This window comes from Protopterus annectens, chromosome 6.part0, assembly GCF_019279795.1.
Source record: "Protopterus annectens isolate FY-2018-M chromosome 6.part0, PAN1.0, whole genome shotgun sequence".
Lineage (NCBI taxonomy): Eukaryota > Metazoa > Chordata > Ceratodontiformes > Protopteridae > Protopterus > Protopterus annectens.
This window is the reverse complement of record NC_056737.1, coordinates 1,252,668,717-1,252,688,120: the sequence shown is the minus strand read 5'-3', so window position 1 is coordinate 1,252,688,120 and position 19,404 is coordinate 1,252,668,717.

Genomic DNA, 19,404 nt, shown 5'->3' with positions numbered 1-19,404 from the left:
TATATATATATATATATATATATCCTCCTCATCATCAACCCCCTCTTATCCCATTTTTGACATGGAGTCGGGGTGTTGTGTAAACTGTCACCATCTCTCTTGATTCAGTGCCACATGCCTCCCTTCTTTGGCACTCATGCCTGACTGTCGCAGATCTTCACTCACACAATCCATCGACTTCTTTGCTGAATGCCCTCATTTCTTCTTACCGTCTTCCTGTCTGTCCCAAATCTTCTTCACCACAGTGTCTTCTCTGCCATAATCTGTTCTCTTTGATCCTTTCTGCAATTGGAGCTAAAAGCATATATACTCGAACCACCACAATCTATTCTCTTTGATCTTTTCTGTAATTGAAGCTACTTTGGCTTCTGCTCTTATATCCTTATTTCTTCATCTGTCCCACAGTGTGCATCCTACCATCTGTCTCAGTTACTTCATTTCCATCATCTGTAGCTTCTGCATCTGCTCTGTCTTTACTGCCCAGGTTTCTGTGCCATACAGTAGTACTGGTCACACCACTGTTTTGTAACCTTATTTTTCAGCTTCTTTGGCATTGTTCTGTCATGCATTACACCTGACACTCTATGTCAGCTGACTGCAGCCCCTCTGATTTGAACTTTGTCCTCTTCATTCAGACTTACCTTCTCCTCAATCAACTCCTCTAGATACTTCAAGCTGTTAACCTGTTCTTCTATCTTCCCTTCTATCTCATTTCACAGCTTCTATCTGATTTCCCAAATTTGCTGCCATTACCACTGTCATATCTTTACTTAGTTTCATCCCATGTGCCTTCAGTTTTGCATTCCATTTTCCTATTCTTTGTTGAAGTTCTTGCTCAGAGTTTGCCTGTAATGCCACATCATCTGCATACCACAACTTTGTTGATCTATCCCTCCAACCTCTTTGCTAATGTAATCCATCACCAGTATGAACAGCAGTGGGCTCAGAGATATACTTTGATGCACACCCACTCCCACTGGGAGCTCCTCTGTGAGACCAAATACTGTTCGTACTTGGGTCACTGGATCCTTGTACATAGCCTGCACTAATTCTACCAATATTCTGGGACATTGAACCACTGCAGTACTGCCCAAATCAGCTTTCACTCCACTCCTCTAACCAACCCCCATTCCCACCCACCCCTATATACTCTAAATTTATAATCTATTCCTTATCACCACTCCCTTCTGCCACACCCTATTCCCTCCCAAACCCACTTATCTGTTCTCCTTATCTCCTATATACTAGAATCAGCATACATCTCAGCCCCATCCCACTGTCTTACTTTCTATCTAACAATTATTTTATCTTGACATTACTATTAACCTCTTCCCAGCCTTATCATGCAACTCTGATAACTGATATTTGCCTGCCTTCACCCTACTTTACATCATGATACGTCTCCTTCTCTCTACAACTCTCCTTGTCTTTCTGTCTAGCTCTACCTGTTACCATCACACTCTAACTTACATCACCTCTACCCCTACACTTATCTACCTACAAAGTTATCAATCAGCAGCTTACTCATTCCCAATTACTGCTGCCCTTTTCTGCCACAATGACACTCACCTATTTAAAGTAAAACTATTTTCTCAAAACCCTCTCTCACCCAAAAGTAAGCCAAAATATCTCTATTTTAACCCATTCCACGTGTCTAAAACTTCCTATTCTAAATAGTCTGTTATCTGGAGATGTACTTCCTAATCCAGGACCAGCCTCCAACTCCTCACTCCCTATCCAGCCCAGAACCCCCTCCACTCCAAACTCCTCCTCTTAGAGTTGCACCTCCTCTTCTACCAGAAATCTTACTCTATTGTCTCTCAAAATTCAAAGTATTCTTAACAAAATCACAGAACTACATGGCTGGATTTCTCTACACTTCCTCGACATTCTCACTATCTGTGAAACATGGCTACAACCCCAAATATCTGACAATTAAATCTTACTCCTGGCTGTAATATCTTTTGCCAGGACCTCAAATATTTGACAATTAAATCTTATTCCTGGCTGTAATATCTTATAGGGGGAGATGTAGCAATACTGTACTCAGACCTGCTCACCCTCTATCCTTCTCCCCACCCAGCGTTCACCCAGATGAAGTTCTCATATTAACCTGCAAATTGAACAAACATAAAAAGGTAGTCAGAGCCACTATGTATATACCCCAGGGAACAACATCCCTATCCTTGAATATTTTCTCTCCTGCATCTCAAATACAGTCTTCTATGAAACCATTATACTAGGGGATGTTAACATTGATTGGAATTATCTGCCTTCTGACTTTCCAAATTCCAGTATTAACCTTTTTGGCTTCTCCCAACTTAGCAGTACCCCACCTGCCTGAATTCACACTCTAATAATAGCACTACACTTGACTGGATCCTCACCTCTCACCCCAACATCTACCATAATCCCTCCACACTACCTGATTCCCTAAATGATCTCCTCCCTGCCTCTGTCCAGTGACACTTCTTCCAAGGCTCCAAATCCCATCACTACAAAGACTGTCATGAACTGTCTAATTTCAACCCTGACACCTTTAATTAAAGACTCTCCACTATAAATTGGTCCTTTCTTCATAATCTCTCTTTTGAAGAAGCTGCTCTACAATTCAATAGCATCTTTCTTAACACCCTAAACTTCCTTGCTCCTATCAGGAAAATTAGAATTAAATCAAACTTTGCACATTGGATAACTCAAGGCACTCGCTCCCTCATGCAAAAGAGATATAGTGCCTGGAAAAACCGGAATAAACACAAATCCCCTTACAATTTTTAGCGCTATAGAGAACTATGCAACCTTACAAAAAACAGGACAATCTCAACAAATTTTTTTTTACCTAAACCCACAAATAAACAGCCACTCTGACCCCCAAGAAATTCTGGAATACTATCAACAAGCTGCTACACCCAGGTATCCCCTCCACACCTAATTTCTCCCCAAACAGCTCTGCCCTACAAACAGCCACACTTGTTAACACCTTCTTCATTGACTTGATTAAAAAAAATTAACTATAAATACACAAATACTTACCCTTCTATTCCCCCCATCCACCCACTCAACCTCCTTTACACATATGTCCATCCTCACTACCTATATCAGATCTCTACCTCCTTTACACGTATGTCCATCCTCACTACCTATATCAGATCTCTACCTCCTTTACACATATGTCCATCCTCACTACCTATATCAGATCTCTACTTAGTAAACTCAAACCATGTTACCCTTCTACTGATAATTTACCTCCTCTTTCCTTAAACTTGCAGCAAAAAAGGTTGCATATCCCATCTCTATACTTATCAACAGATCAGTCCAAGAAAATATAGTCACTGAAATCTGGAAGAAATTCTATATTATTCCTCTACATAAAGGAGGTAACTCTACTGACCCCTCTAATTTCTAACCTATTGCTATCTTGTCTCCCCTTTCAAAGATTCTTGAAAAATGCATTCATAAACTGCTTCTTGCTCATCTACTACAAGAAAATATCCTCACTCCTACCCAACATGGCTTTCACCCTAACCACAGTGCAGCCATAGCACTAATATATTTTACACACAGTATCTCCTCATCTCGGGACAACAATAAATTAATTTCATGTCTATTCCTTGACCTCTCTAACGCCTTTTATTCCACAACCTACTCCTGTTCAGACTATCTAACCTTAATCTCTCCAGCTCTACTATCTACTGGTTTTCTAATGACCTCTTCAGTAGAGTTCAACTGTGAAATGTCTCTCTGCATCCTCCCTGTTCCTTTCAGTCTACTCCAGGGTTCCCCAAGGTTCCATCCTTGGACCCCTTGTATTCATATTTTCACTGTCAACCTCTATCAAGCCTGTACTCACTCCTCCCTAATACAATACACTGATGACTCTACAATAATTTCCACATCTGACAATCTACCCCACCTTCTTACTCTTGCCCAAGATCTCTTCACTCAGTTCAAAAATAGCTAACTTCCAATGAACTCCTTAACCCAAACAAAACTAAACTCCTGCTCTATCTCCCCAAATCCATCCATCACCTCAAATCCACCTTCACTGTTACCTTACTTAATAACACAATTATCAAAGTTGAACCCCTCACTAAGCTATTAGGAATTATAATTGATGATCAACTTAAATTTGATCTTCATATCCAAAACCGCATTAAAAAGACACCCCAAAGACTTGGTCTATTGTATAGAAATAAAACATTGCTGACAAACGAATCCAAACTCTCTCTGGCACAAGTCTACCTTCTACTCACCCATCTATATGCTGCTGCAATCCTCATTAACCTTCAAAGAAATTGCTTGACTAATCTTGAACTTGCATATAATAAAATTGCTAGATTTGCTGCCAGTCTACCTTATAGCTCACACCACTGCCTTTTTCCAAAAAAACTACAGTGGCTTGAATTTCATCATCAGCTCCTTCTGCTTCAACTTCACTTCACTCACTCCATAATAAACTAACCCCACTCCTGTCCTACTCTCTCTAGCCTCATCACTCCGTATATTCCTAACAGTACACTCCACAGATCAGACCAATATCTCCTTCATATTTACAAATCAAACAAAACCATTGGCAAACTTCTCCATAACCACTCAGTCACAAATTCTTGGAATAAACTGCCTCAACACATAAGACTAATTTCTAACACAAACTGTATAAAAAAAAACTAAATGACTATCTACTTAACTCTTGTTTGTGCAGTGACCCAACTTAATAAAATCAACCTCTATCCTTCCCTTTTTGTATCAACCACCCCTCCGTTCAGTCTCTGCCCTCTTCTCTCTACCAACCCTCCTTCTCTCATCCTCTACCTGTTCCACAGTATAGGGTATACAAAATCTCTTCAGTCTTGCAAGTGTATTACAAATTATTACTAAAACTTCCATAATAAACTGTATAGGAGGAAACTTGCTATGCCTACTATAACTACTGTATCCTATGACTGTTACTGTGACTTTGTACAAGAGAATACCCTATGTCTGTAGGATTATGCCTTATATCAGTAAGAAATTTACTTTAATATTTGTATAAGATGCAACTACTTTTGCTGCTATTATACAATATCCAAGTATTATTACTATTGTAGCTTTGTATGTGTTGCAATTGTATGGGATTGTTACTTTACTATATTTTTGATTATTGTTTTTTACTTTAATGTATATTATCTACCTTTTTCCTCAGGTCTCTGCTGAAAATCTGCACCTGCCCAGACTGACTAACCCCAACAAGAGATGTCAAATAAATACATACATACATACATTCCTCATCTATGGCTTCTTCTCAACTATCTGTCTCACTGCAAACACTGGGGCAGTTGTGCTGCATCCTAATCTGAATTTGAACTACTCATCTTCCATCTTACTTTCTAGTACTCTGTGTATCCATTTGCCAGGCACCCTCTCCAGAACATTCATGCAGGGTGGTGGGAGATTTATACCTGTGTACTGCCCACAGTTGTGGATGCCCATTTGTTCTTGTACACGGCATGAGTACTCTCAGGAACCATTTCTCTCCTGTCTCACCCAACATTTTTATCATAGCTGTTGTGCTTTCCCTGACTTCATTTTGCTTAGTGCTGTTCTTACTTCTTCTTGGGTGGGCTCCTCTTCTTCTCTCATCATAGGCTGTGTCTGGGACAGTACAACTTCTATGTTTTTTTTTTCATTCAGAAGCTGCTAGAAGTACTGCCTTTGATGTCCTTTGGATTGGTTAGCAGGTTTTTGCTGGCAGCCTTTATGAAGGGTGTCTGAGTATCTTCTTTATCTTTCTGTATTTGCCTTGCAACCTGATATAGTTTCTTTGCGCCACTTACAGAGTCACTTTCCAGAAGTTGGTAGAGTGCCACTGATGTTCTGTTCTTTGCTATTGCATAGCCTCTTGGTTATCCAACCAGTATCCCTTCCTAGCCTGGTCCATCTTTTATGTCTCCCACGTTTACCGGCACCACTTCTTTCTTTTGATGACTTCCTGGATTTCTGCATTCCACCACCAGCTTTCCTTATGTACATTATTTCCATACCTAGCTCAGCCACATATCTGTTTTGTAGTCCTCACACATGCTGTTTTGAGGCGCTGCCATTCTTCTTCAGCTCCACCTATTTCCTCCTCTTCTTGGGGTGTTACCATGCTGAGTAATTCCTTGAACTGCTGTACTTTCTCCCAAGTCAACTTCCAAGTCTTCAGCCTGATCTCTGTTAACTTTAGAGCCTGCTCTGACCACTGCTTGCAGCTGATTGTGGCAACCAGTGGTTTATGCTGTGAGCTGAATGTTTCACTGGGCATGACTTTGCAATCACTGATTCTACCCCATGGCTGTTCTTTACTAGGAGGAAGTCTATCTGGGTTGCATGTTGGCTACTCTTGTGTGTGATCTTGTAACTGTCTCTCTTTCTGAATCATGTGTTGCATATTTGCCATACAGAAGTCTATAATTTCCTCTTCTTCTTTATTCCTGTTGCCTCACCTATGTGGACCCAGGCAGTCCTCATATCCTATTCTGTCTGTCCCGATATATGCATTTAAGTTACACATTATCAACACCAATTCATGTTGTCCTGCTTTATCTAGTAGGACCTGTAACTGCTGTCTAAATGTACTCTTTTCTTCACTATCACAACTGTGCAGTGGGTAATAGGCTAAGATTTTGAATACAGTCCTGTCATTAGCCTGGAGTCTGACTGCCATGAGTCTGTCACTAATTCTGATGACATCCATCACTATCTTCTGAAGATTCTCCCTCACCAGAATTCCCACAATGTTTTGACCTGTCCTCCTCCTGATCCCAAGCCACGTGGTTTTGCTGCATTGCCCTTCCATCTTGTCTGCTGGACACATAGAATGATCATCCTCCTCTTTAAAATCATGTCGTCCACTTCCAAGCTGCATTCTGTCAATGAACCTGCATTGAGTGTAGCAATTCTTAGTTCAAGTTTGTCAGGTTGATTTGTTTTATATCCAGCTTTCACTCAACAGAGCTATCCAAGGTAACCCAAGTTGGGCAACTGGACACCAGCCTGCCAGTAGCTTATTGACCCAGGGTATTTGGGCTTTATGGTGGGCACATACACTGGGCTATAAGAGCAAATACAGCTCTCCCATAGTTAGCATGGGTAGCTGGCATAGATCAGAGTATGCTGGATTCTCCACTGGCAAATACTGATGCCTATTTTGGTGACATTAGTCATCATAACTAAATAACCTACAGCCATATTTTACACCATTGAGTAGTTAGCCCTACCACTGTGCGCAGTCTGTGATCTGTGTTCTTCTGTCTTGAGGATAGAGTACACCACAGTAGATGCCCAAAGAAGCTGTTCTATATAACTCTTCCTCCTACAGGGCACAATGTATAGTTTGTGCTGCTGCTGCCCACAGCTACATTCTTTGGTGAGTTTGAGAAGTTTTTTGGAAATGGGAGGAACCCTTTAGTGACATAGGGGAAACATGCAAACTCCAAACAGGCACTAGCCAGAGGTCAAGATCAAAACTTGTACCTTGTGCATCACAGGGAAAGGCTTTCTGCATCAGGCTATCTGTATAAATAGATATAGATATAGTTATAGATATAGATATAGATATAATTATAGATATCAACCTATATTGATACAAATGCAGATATGAGTGTCATTATGAGTGAATCACAATTCATTGAATCACAAATAACTCAATAAATTTGACTGAAAACATATTTGTCTGAAAATTAATTTCACAGAATCACATTTGACTGAAAAATTTTATTGCACCAAATATACCTTAAACCTTGTTTTAAGCAGAGGAGCATGTCCTGTTGAATCCAACTTGTGGGGTATTCTCCACTACACCCTCTTACTTAAAGATCAAATGCAACCGTTTTTTGCACATACCTTTAGTTTTTCTTTTTCTTCAGGGGTGGCAAGACAGCTTCCCACTCTGCAAATCCAATTTACTGGATATTCAGTTGTTGCATTTCACTATTTCCTGCAAAATTTGGCTCTCCACAGAATTACAAGGGTAGCACTTACTGCCTTTTCAGTATCATGTTTGTCATTATGATGATGCAAATTTGGATCTTTTCTGCACTTCCTGTATGCTGTGTATGTTGGGTCTCTTTTCTATGTTTTTTGTAAGTAAATATCACGTTAATGATGCACATGGGGTGAGTGCCATATATCCATTTAAAACCACCTCACTGGTTGGACAGGTTAAAGCAGGACCAGTGGACTGAGATGCTTGTGTGTCCTTCGCAGATGGACAGTCTTATTAATATTCAATACTGCAATAGGAGTGTTATTCCTGTTATCATTACTATCATTGATTCCCTTATCCCCACTGTGCTACGATCTCAACAGCACCCATCTCCCCACATTTTCACCCTTACTTAACCACACTTTCATGAAAGTGCTTTTTCAGTGAAAAGCACTTTTGCGAAAGTGTGCTCGGCCATTTCACTTTCAGTGAAACGGCCGTTCACTCAATAGTGCAGATCCTATATATATATATATATATATATATATATATATATATATATATATATATATATATATATACATATATATATATATATATATATATATATGTATGATAACAAGATGTATATATAGCTATATAAAGTACAATGATATATAGATGCCCCACATACTTCCACAGAACGCATGTACATTACTGACACACACAACTCCATTTAAGGAGACAACCCTGTTATACACATTGATATAGATATGGACAGGGATGTACAAATGTTCCCACATACCCCTGAATGTTGGGGCTATCTGCACATACACATCACAACAGCTGTCTGATGGCACTATACCATGGCCACAGCAGTACATAATCCACTCACCCATAAACCCCTGTGCCTGAGGACTGTCACCCTGCAGACAGACATAGGTACGCAGGTGGTGTAATGTACAATGGGTGGAATACAGTCCTTGGACAGGCCATATCGTCCCTGGCCACATGTCCACCTATCAAACTGCAAACAGCCCATATGGCCATACTGGTAAGTCTACAAACATAGCAGGGATATTATCAGGTATCCCACCCCTAGGACATTAGATACAATCACAGTACCAAGCAGTATCACTCTGCAGGCCACACATGCTGTCTAACACAAGCCCACTTCATGTACTCCACAAGTACTGTGCTTGCATCAACATATACAACAAATATAACTTGTGCCACATGCGATAGGTACTGTGAGTTGTAGTTTGCAATACTCATTAGGTAGGAGTTCTAATCTCACATCCTCCAACTCTGTGTGTGTATCAATATATCCCCTCAAAGCACTAGGGACATGCTCGTATGGGCTGTCACCATGTAATTGTATGCATTTTATGGCCCTTAGACTGGCTGTTGGCTTCTAAATTCCCTCCTCTACAAGGCATGCAAATGTTATTCACCTTAAAAGCGTGACTATCTGACAAGAGCTAAACTCCGTATTGCATGCGATAAGTACTGCAAGCTATCATGTGTAATACAAGATTGGTAGGAGTTCTAATCTCACATAATCCATGTGTTTGCATGTGAATGTGTCTCCATGCAGCACTTTAGACAAGCTCCTATGGGCTATCTTTGAGCAATGGTTATGCATTTTATGCTCACTGACTAGCTTCTGGCCTCAACACTGGCCTCTGTTACAAGGCATGCTGATGTCATCCACATTAAGAGCACTGTCTGACAGTATAATGTCAAGTAAATAGCTTGGTGCATGCAACAAGTACTGAAAACTAAAGTGTGTAATACCTAGTTAGGTGTGTGTGTGTGTGTGTGTGTGTGTGTGTGTGTGTGTGTGTGTATGTATGTGTGTCTGTGTGTGTGTGTGTGTGTGTGTGTGTGTGTGTGTGTGTGTGTGTGTGTGTGTGTGTGTGTGTGTGTGTGTGTGTGTGTGTAATTATTTCCCTTTTAGCAGTACAGATATGCCTATCTCAGTGTAATAGTTATACATTTTAAGGCCCTGTGACTACATGATGGCTTCACACTGGCCTCCTTTAGAAAGCCTGCTGATGTCATCCACCTTAACAACACTTGCTGACAGTATAATATCAAGTAATATCCATGGTGCATGTTATACGTACTGCAAGCTGTAGTGTGTAGTAGATAGGTAAGGGTTATAATCTCACATCTGCCAGCTCAGTGTGTCTGTGTATACATATGCAAATTTTCAACACTGTATACATACCCATATGGGCCATCTCCATGCAATGGTTATGCATTTCAGGGGCCTAAGACTAGCTGCTGGCCTCTAAATGCTCTCCTCTACAAGGCCTGTTGATGTCATCCACTTTAAGAGTACTAGCTGGGAGTCCATGATCAGATAAACTTTGTGGTGCATGCGATAACTACTGCAAGCTAAAGTGTGCAATAGCAGATAGATAGGGTTCTAGTCTAACTACTTCAAGATATAGTGTGCAATAATAGATAGATAGGGTTATTGTCTCACATCAACCAGCTCTGTGTGTGTATTTGTCCATGTGTGTGGGTACAGATATATCCCCTTGTGTCACTACAGACATGCCCATATGGGCTATTTCTGTGCAATGGTTATGCATTTTACAGCTCTGTGACAAGCTCCTGGTCCTATATTGTCCTCATTTACATAGGCATAACTGCTATCTGCCACCATCTAGATTTGTATGTTCAGAAAACCCAGGTGACATGTATTAAGGGTACCAGATGTTGTCACAAAGTATAACTACGCTGGCTGTCCCCATTGTCCCAGACATGCCCTTCTACACTTATGCACCTAGGAACCATGCATGAATACTGCCATACCTTGCTGATGTCATATTTCTGCTGTGCTGCCATGCCATCCTGTGCTGCTCTACTGCCGCCATGTGTCCATAGAATAACCACTCAAATCCCTGGAACAGAAACATACACAGGTCTGTGATACACCTTTCATTCTGTCACACTACCACTAATGTAACATCATGCAACTAAGATACACAAAAGATTTGCTGTGTAGTCATGACACATGCCAGCACACAGTACCTGTTGTGGCCCACAACACTTGCCATGACATAACAATACTGCACTACACAAGTACTTTGAAAGTAATGTAGTCATCCTGTGCATCAGACACATATTTGCATGTCCCTGCATAAATGGAACAGATGGCAGGGATGTAGAACAGGTATCATCACATGCACAAGGTGTGGTGTGAGGGTGCCAGAGGCCTAGGCTGTGCCATACAGCTGACAGGGTGTACGTGAATTAGGAAGGGGTTTTGGTTAGTTGGGCCATGGAAAGGTGCTGTGTGTGCCTGTTGGTGATCTGCATGTGACAGTGATGTTTGAGGGTGTGTGCATACACAGTCAAGCCCAGTGCTAGGCCTACACATATGAATGTTGGACAGCTTTGGACCATACATGGCAAAGTGGACTAATGTTTCGGTGTAAGTGGCCTTGATTTCTGCTGCCCAACTGTGTTTTCATAAAGTGGACAGTACACCATTAATGGCCATGAACACGGGAACTTGGTCTGTCAGGAGTGGCACTGGCACCACCATATCCAAAGTCAGATGCAGTGCTAGTAGCTGATGGTGACTGCTGTTTGCTGGGCCCGTGTCCCCCACAGGACTGCCCAGGACTATGTACCCATGGCCTGAGACATCATGGTGTGGAAAGCACACTTCCCTCTGTAGCTCTGGAGGTACATTCACTATGATAGCGTGACTGTGCATGGCCACAAGGACCCTCAACAGATGGTGTTGCTGACCTACATCCATGTGCTCGATGCCATACTCCAACCAGATGTTTCAGCACAGACAATGTGTGGGCAAAGACAGACACTGTCTCAGCCCACCATCTGCCCACTAAATCAGTGAAATGACCCATGCCATCACCAATGTAGTGGAGACAGTCATGGATGTCAGTCTGTCTTGCATCCATAACCCTGAGCATCCATCTGATGCTGTGTTTGGTACATACCTGTGCCTCCATGATGGCTCAAAACATGCATTGAGTGACCCGTGATGTGACACCTGTGACAGGAGATGGATGGACAGCAGTCCTCCTTTGAGCAGTTGCCAGATATATGTGCAGACAAATAGGCTCTGACACACATCTGCATCCATCTATATGTGCATGGCTGTCAAAGGCAGTTGTTCTGCAGCAGGGTTCCAGTTGAACATATGTACTGTGTCATGGATGCATTAGCAGGTGTGTTTAAAGATGCTGCAGGTAAAAGGGAACATTTACTTACTATTCTAGGCCTCACACCTTATTAGTTATTTGGCTGTCTACTGGTTTATTTTTGCATCAGAACCCCAGGTACACTACAATTTTTCACATTAGGATACTTTCAGTCTGTCAGTGGCAATCAATATGTATTGCTGGAAATACCTGTTTTAATCCAGAGCTCTGTGGCATAGCGGTTTGATGCAGTAGGCTGTAGATGACAGGAGCCAGGGTTTGAGACTTGGCAGGAGTGATTATTTTGTACATGTGCTCAGCACTGTGAGAAACACATAAGATCATTAAAGCACATTAAAGCATTTTAAGTGTGATTGAATGGGTTTGTGAGATGTGGAGCTTCACTTAGCTCCGTGCAATCCCACACTAAAAAAAGAAAAAGAAAAGAAAAATGGGGTGATAGGACAGTAGTGAAATGGAGGCAAGCAGGGAGAAAAACGTACTGAAAGGCAGGTAGGGATGTGCAGGAAGGGTGTAGGAAAGCACCATTGCTTTCCATTTTTTGTACAGTGACAGCTGTGCAGTTTGACAGATTGTGTGGATGAATTTGGACTCTCAAACCTCAGAGAGATTTGTGATGACAACATAAATGTATTGACAAGCCAAATGAATCAACTCAGTTGTGTCCAGTGGACACGTGTGTAAAATGGAGAGCTATGTATGGGGCAATATGCTTTTTTTGTAGGACAGGTGCTTTTTTTTTTTTTTTTTTTTTTTTTAATAATGAAATATGGAATGTTGGGGAAGGGATGTAGGTATGTGTGGGGAGATAAGTTGGGTAGGAAAGGATGCAATTGCAGACAGACAAGATAGCAGAGAGGGACAGTGTGTGACATATGAGGAGGTTAAACATCTTGGATGGGGAGGGTGTTGTGGAATCTGAGACGCATGTACCCCCAGACAGTAGCAGCGTGACAGACATCCCCACCCATGGGCAGTCAACACTGCTCCTTCATTGTCTGAAGGTGCTGGAGGCTGGGTGCCAGGGTCAGCAGGCCCCACCAGGTTGTTTAGTCTGTCCTCAATCCAGCTCAGGCATTGTTTATAGCTTCTATGAACTATCCTGTGCACTATGGCTGTTAGTTGATCTTGGGAGACTACTGCCCCTCTGGCAACACTCCCAGGGGGGACGGGCCCAATCCCCTTAGGCAGTTCCACCCAAAGGTGGTGCAGGGCCAGCAGAGGAGACACCACCAGGCTGAGTCCCAGATGCTTTGGTACCCAGTGCCACAGCTGGCTGAGGTAGGATAGGAGGATCAGCAGGAGCCGGCCTACCCTGTTGTGCTGTGGTAATAGAGGTATAGCAATGTGTATAGGTTAGTTATGAACAAAACAAATTGTTAGTAATAACAGCATGCCAGAACATTGGAAATAACCCAATCACATTTCAATACATATTATATGGAACACAACAGTATATAACATAACAGTAAGTTTATTGACAGCATGCCAGTAGCAGTTATGACATAAGGCCAACAACATAGGTAATTTAACAAGATATGTTAATATACAATCATTATAATACATAATAATAATAAAACACATGCCCCAAAATAAAGTTTAATGTAACAACAGATGTGAATAATAAACCATAAGCAATGGATAACAATAATAAATAAATAAAGATAAGGGGTGGGGAGAGAGAGAAATAAGCAGTCCATTAATACCATTATAGTCTGTTTTATGGAGAACAGTACTGCTATCTGCTCTACAGGTATGTGCTTTCTTTATGTTTTCAAGTGGCCTATAGCTGCCGTAGCACGTACATACCTCTCAAGATATCTGCATGAAGCAGTATGCCCCAAGCCATAACAACTGCGGGTAGTAAACTACACAGAACACTTGCACATCAGGTTGACCTATATAACTACCAAGGTGTACTGTGGGCTGATGTAGTGATACATTCCTGGTTAGATACTCATGTCAATGGTAAATGTGTTACATTACTCACTACAATTACATTCTGTGACAGAGTGACACTTGAGAGACATGTATGTGTACAGTACAACAACTATACTCCTATCATGCCTTGCTTGACAGGCATGGGGATAGAACCCAATAGCAATGACTGCAGAGGACATCTGAATCGAATGTATTAATTGACTCCAGCAACCTATAACAGACACTCTAGGCATACAGCCATACCAATGATTATACATTTTATTTCATTTTATTTTGTTTCTATTATATTTATTTAATTTATTTTATGCTGTATATTCACATACCTGGAAATTATTTTAATCGTCTGTGACATCTAAGCACACAATTATTTACCCAGACTGTGAACGAACTCACCCATTTTCCTGTAGTTCCTATGGAGAGAAAAATCTGTAATCATTTTGTGACTGATACTGTAATATATAGCAGGGGTGCAGCTAGGATTTTCAAATTTGTACTCGCAGCTCTAAAACTGCTACCACCCTCCCCAGCCAAGCTACAGCTATTCTCGTAATTCACGGTTCGCTCTTTTAGTGTCGATGAAGAGGCATTCACTGTAATGCCTCTTCAGTAATATAATATAGATTCACTCAAACTCGGTTCCTTGAATTGAAAATGAACCTGAAAGCCAGTTCTTTGAAAAATGCAGCATGGTAGTTGGGGTAGAGGATTCATGCTTTTGTTTTCTGTAACTAAGGTACAGGTTTTGAGCTTGAGCAAATTACTAACCACTTGCTACCCCTAACTAGGGTGTTTCATTCACACACATATCCCTACCTACCTCTTAGTGCAAGAAATATGGACAAAGCCTAAAATAAACAGGGACAGCTATTAAAAATGCTCTCGTAAACTTAGAAAGTTGCTAGAATAACAGGATTTGTGCTAGTATGAGAAAGTTGCTAGAATAACAGGATTTGTGCTAGTATGAATTTTTCTAAAGGACATGAAGTCTGAAACTCAAATGTCTGTCATTATTTAGCAACTTCAGCCTTCAATGATTTTCTAGAAAATCACAAAATTTATGAGGAACAGACAAAAAATATGGGGCAAAAATCTGGACATTCTGCAAAATTTGGACAGTTGAGAGGTATGCTACCTACCTACCACACACACACACACACACACACACACACACACACACACACACACACACACACACACACACACACCTCTCAACCTCTTAGAGCAACAAACTCATAAATAAAACTGAGGCAAAGGCCCAAAAATAAGGACATTTTTTTAAATATTGCTCTTATAAACTTAGAAAGATAATAGAATAGTAGTAGGTCTTGCATTAGTACGAATTTTCTGAAAGGTATGAAATCTGAAACTCAAATGTCTGCCATTATTTTCTAACTTCTGTCTTTAACGATTTACCACTAATTTGCCAGAAAACCACAATTTTATGAAAAACGGACCAAAAATGTGATGCAAAGATATAAAATTGCCAGACAATACAGCTGGAAACCTGTCAAAGAAGGGACACCATTTTAATATGAACACAGTTAACTTGAGCAGCTGACAAAATTAGAGAATCTACATGCATTTCTGAAATAAAAGTAATGTATAACTCTGATCATTACAGTTATTTATAAAAGTAAATCCTCCACATTTTCTTCCAGAATTGCTATTTTGTGGAGAGATTATTAGGGGGAGAGCAACATTTTGAGCCAAAGTTGGGGACAGTTGAGAGGTTTGGATATTCCTTATTCTATAAAGCGATTTATTTGCACATACCTCTCAACCTCTTAATTCAGGAAATCTGGACAAGGCCAAATATATTGGGGGAACATACAAACAGTACTAAAAATTGATCTTGTATAAACTTAAGACAGTTGATAGAATATCAGGTCTTGCTTTAGCATGCATTTTTCTGAAGATTGTGTTGTCTGAAACTTAATGTCAGTCATTATTTAGTGACTTCATTCCTAAATGATTTGCCAGAAAAGTTTTATTTTGCATTTTACAGCACGAACACCAATAAATATCTGCTAAACAAAGCAATGCAGTCTCACAATGAAACTAGACTTAGCATTAAAACTTCTCTGCCCTTGAAACTCACATTCATTGAAACAGCATTGAAACCCACATTCAAAGAAAATACATTTTGCCAGTGGCAGATAAAGATTAACTTTGGGCTGTTTTCAAATCATAGGTCCCTTGCGCATGAAACATACACGTGCTCTTTGATACACCTTCCTGATTGTATTAAATTATATTCCTTGTACAATACAGTATAGTTGTTAGAGAGCATTTTAAATTTATTGGTTTGAACATTTTTCCAGTAAACAATGAAACAAAATGCATGCACCAATAATGACAAAACAGCCCAGTTCATAACATTTCCATCATAAAAGTCTACTCAAACTTCTACAGTCCACCAGTATCAGTAAATATGCACAATCTCTGAACTAGTAAAAGCCATCTACATAATTCCACATTAAAGAAATCTGTAACTAATGAAGAGGCTGCTGCTAGCAAACAACTTTATATTTCATGGTTTCATCTACAAATAAAGTGCCTGTTGCCCTTGAGGAATAAATTGCCTATGTTGCATTAAAAACAATGATACGCTAGTAATATTGCAATAGAGAATGGATGGCAAACTGATAACAGGTTCATAGTTTCTACTAGATATCTTCGCCAAACCGGACTACAGCATCCACCCCCCTTTACAACACAGTACAGTATCAGCAATGCATCTACCTACTGTGGGAGAAGAACCCACAGCCTTCTGCATCAAAAGCAAGTACACTACCTGTTGTGCTATTAATAGTACAAGCAGACTCAGCATAAGCAGCACTAAACTTTAGTTCCCCTGCAGCTCTCAGCTCCTTGTAAAATGTCAACACTCAAGTGTATCTCTGAACTTTGCAGCACAAGAAATCTGGAAAAAGCCAACATTTATTGGGGGGGGGGGGCAAACGCCCAAAAACCAGGGACACATTTTAAACATTTCTTGTATAATTTTGGAAAGTTGCTAGAATAAAATGCTGTGTTATCACCGTGCATGTCTTGAACCCAGAACCATATGCATTACAGTCAGTGCAACATACCACTATGCTAAATCAGCAGTTTGAAAAATAGGAAGACAAACTTAATGGCTATCATTTAGTTAGCTCTTAACCTGTTAGCACACAAAAACCTGGACAAACAAAGCCAATAATGAGGGAATACAAATATAGTTCTCACTTCACACCTTAGCACAAAAAACCTGGACAAACAACAAAAACAATAATGGGGGAAATACAACTTCAGTTCTCAGTTCTCACTTCTCACCATAGCTAACAACCATTAGAAAAACAAATCTGAACAAAGTTCAGAAATGGTGGTGGTTAAGGACTTTAGGCTCTTCTTACCGGGAAGCAAATGTACAGGGTTTGAGCCTGAACACCTATAGCCAGCAGGTGTATTCTGTGGGGGCATTTACACACACACACACACACACACCCCCCCCCCTTACGTGACACTTGATTACCTTCCATCTTCACATTTCCCACTCGTGGCCAGCCGGACATGACATGAGCTCACTTCTAACTGGCTCGTATCCCCCTTAAAGGAGCCAACAATTTTTTAAATATGCGTACATCTTTTAAAAATGCTACCCCCTCTTCTAAGAAGTTGTACTGAAATCAGTACAGTGTGTATGCCTCCCAACATCCCTGATATATAGTGCTAGAGAGCACTGGATTCGAACCCTGATCTGTGTGTGACAAAATGTATTTCATACAGAGAATTTAACAAACTGAGCTACTGAGTCACTGCTGCTTACTTACTGACTGATATTTTCCTAGAGCTCACCTAGAACCAGTATATGACCTGGTAATAGTTGTACAGTTTTATACAGGACTGCAGTGACAGTTGACAACACAGGCATGAAATTCAAGCATGACAGAGATACTAGGTAACCTATACATTACTACATAGAATGCAGGTGTACATAATATATTATTAGTGGGTTGAAATATCTGTGAAGTCTACAAACCATATCAGATTACTGGGTTGGCTTTTTCGCCTATATACATTTGCAGACAGTATATTTGTAGTCAACAGCTATTATGCTATTATACTTGCCTGCAACACCATACCTCAAAGCCTTAATGTATATAGCCGACATGCAATGGTTAAAACAAGATAAACCTGATATACACAATATACCTTGGGTGTTATTGCTTTGACTTCATGTGTTATTGCAGAACAGGTGTCATAATTAATTCCTTGCAAAACAGATCTAAATCTACACTTATTGCACAACACTCTTTATTAGATATATTTATTAGATATACATTGAGGCAGGTACTGGTATTGTTTTGTGTTTTTATTGTAGAACAGTTGTCCTAATCAATTTCATGCAAAACAATTCCACACATATCACACAACACAGCCTTATTAGAGGAACCTTCATGCAGTTACTGGTATAGTTTCACATTTTTATTGGACAACAGTTGTAATGCAGGTGTTGCAATACAGCTATAATTAAAAAGTTATTGCAGTATAGACTTTATTTCATTTACTTTATCAAGGTTAATGCTTTACTGTTCTCTGCTTATTGCAGTACAGTTGTCAGTAGTCACTTATTGCAGTACAGGTCTACGTCTACATTCATTGCAATACGATCTTTACTGTATATACCTAATGGGAGTTAATGCCTTAGTCTTTCTTGCTTATATGACTATAGATTGCAAAATACATCTGTACTTACCACACTCAGAGAGCAAACTGGCCAAGCGCCCAGCATGTGCCTCAACATTGTGAGCTCTCTCCTGCAGCTGTAGGGAGAGAAGCACACCATATGCATATCTGTCTATCAGACATTCAAATTAGGTATTGGTGAAACAATGGTAACAGTACTTCCAAACTTGTGTGGCATTCCCTGCCTGAACATCTTGGACACAGGTGGCCAAGAGATTTCCCCTTCTGACACTTCAGGTGATCATAGTAGTGATGGACCTGCTCACCTGTGTGAGGTATACCTGCCTCACTGGGATGCTGACATGTCAGCTGGTCCCAGACCTCTGCCTTGCACTCTGAGCCTTGGAGCTCACCTTGCAGCAGCCAGTCATCATGTTTTTTCACCAGAAGTCCAACCATTACCCTGGAATCCTGACTGCCCCACTGCTGCACCTGGAAGTACGCACCCTCTCCAGTGTCAGCCATAGTCACTGCACAGTTCAAACTCCAACAGAATATGCTGTATTCCCACCTAGTGAGCTTAATATAGCCTGTTTTACCACCCTTACATGCCATTGGGCAATATTTAAAAATGTGGCATGTCGCTTAGCACTGCGCAACCCA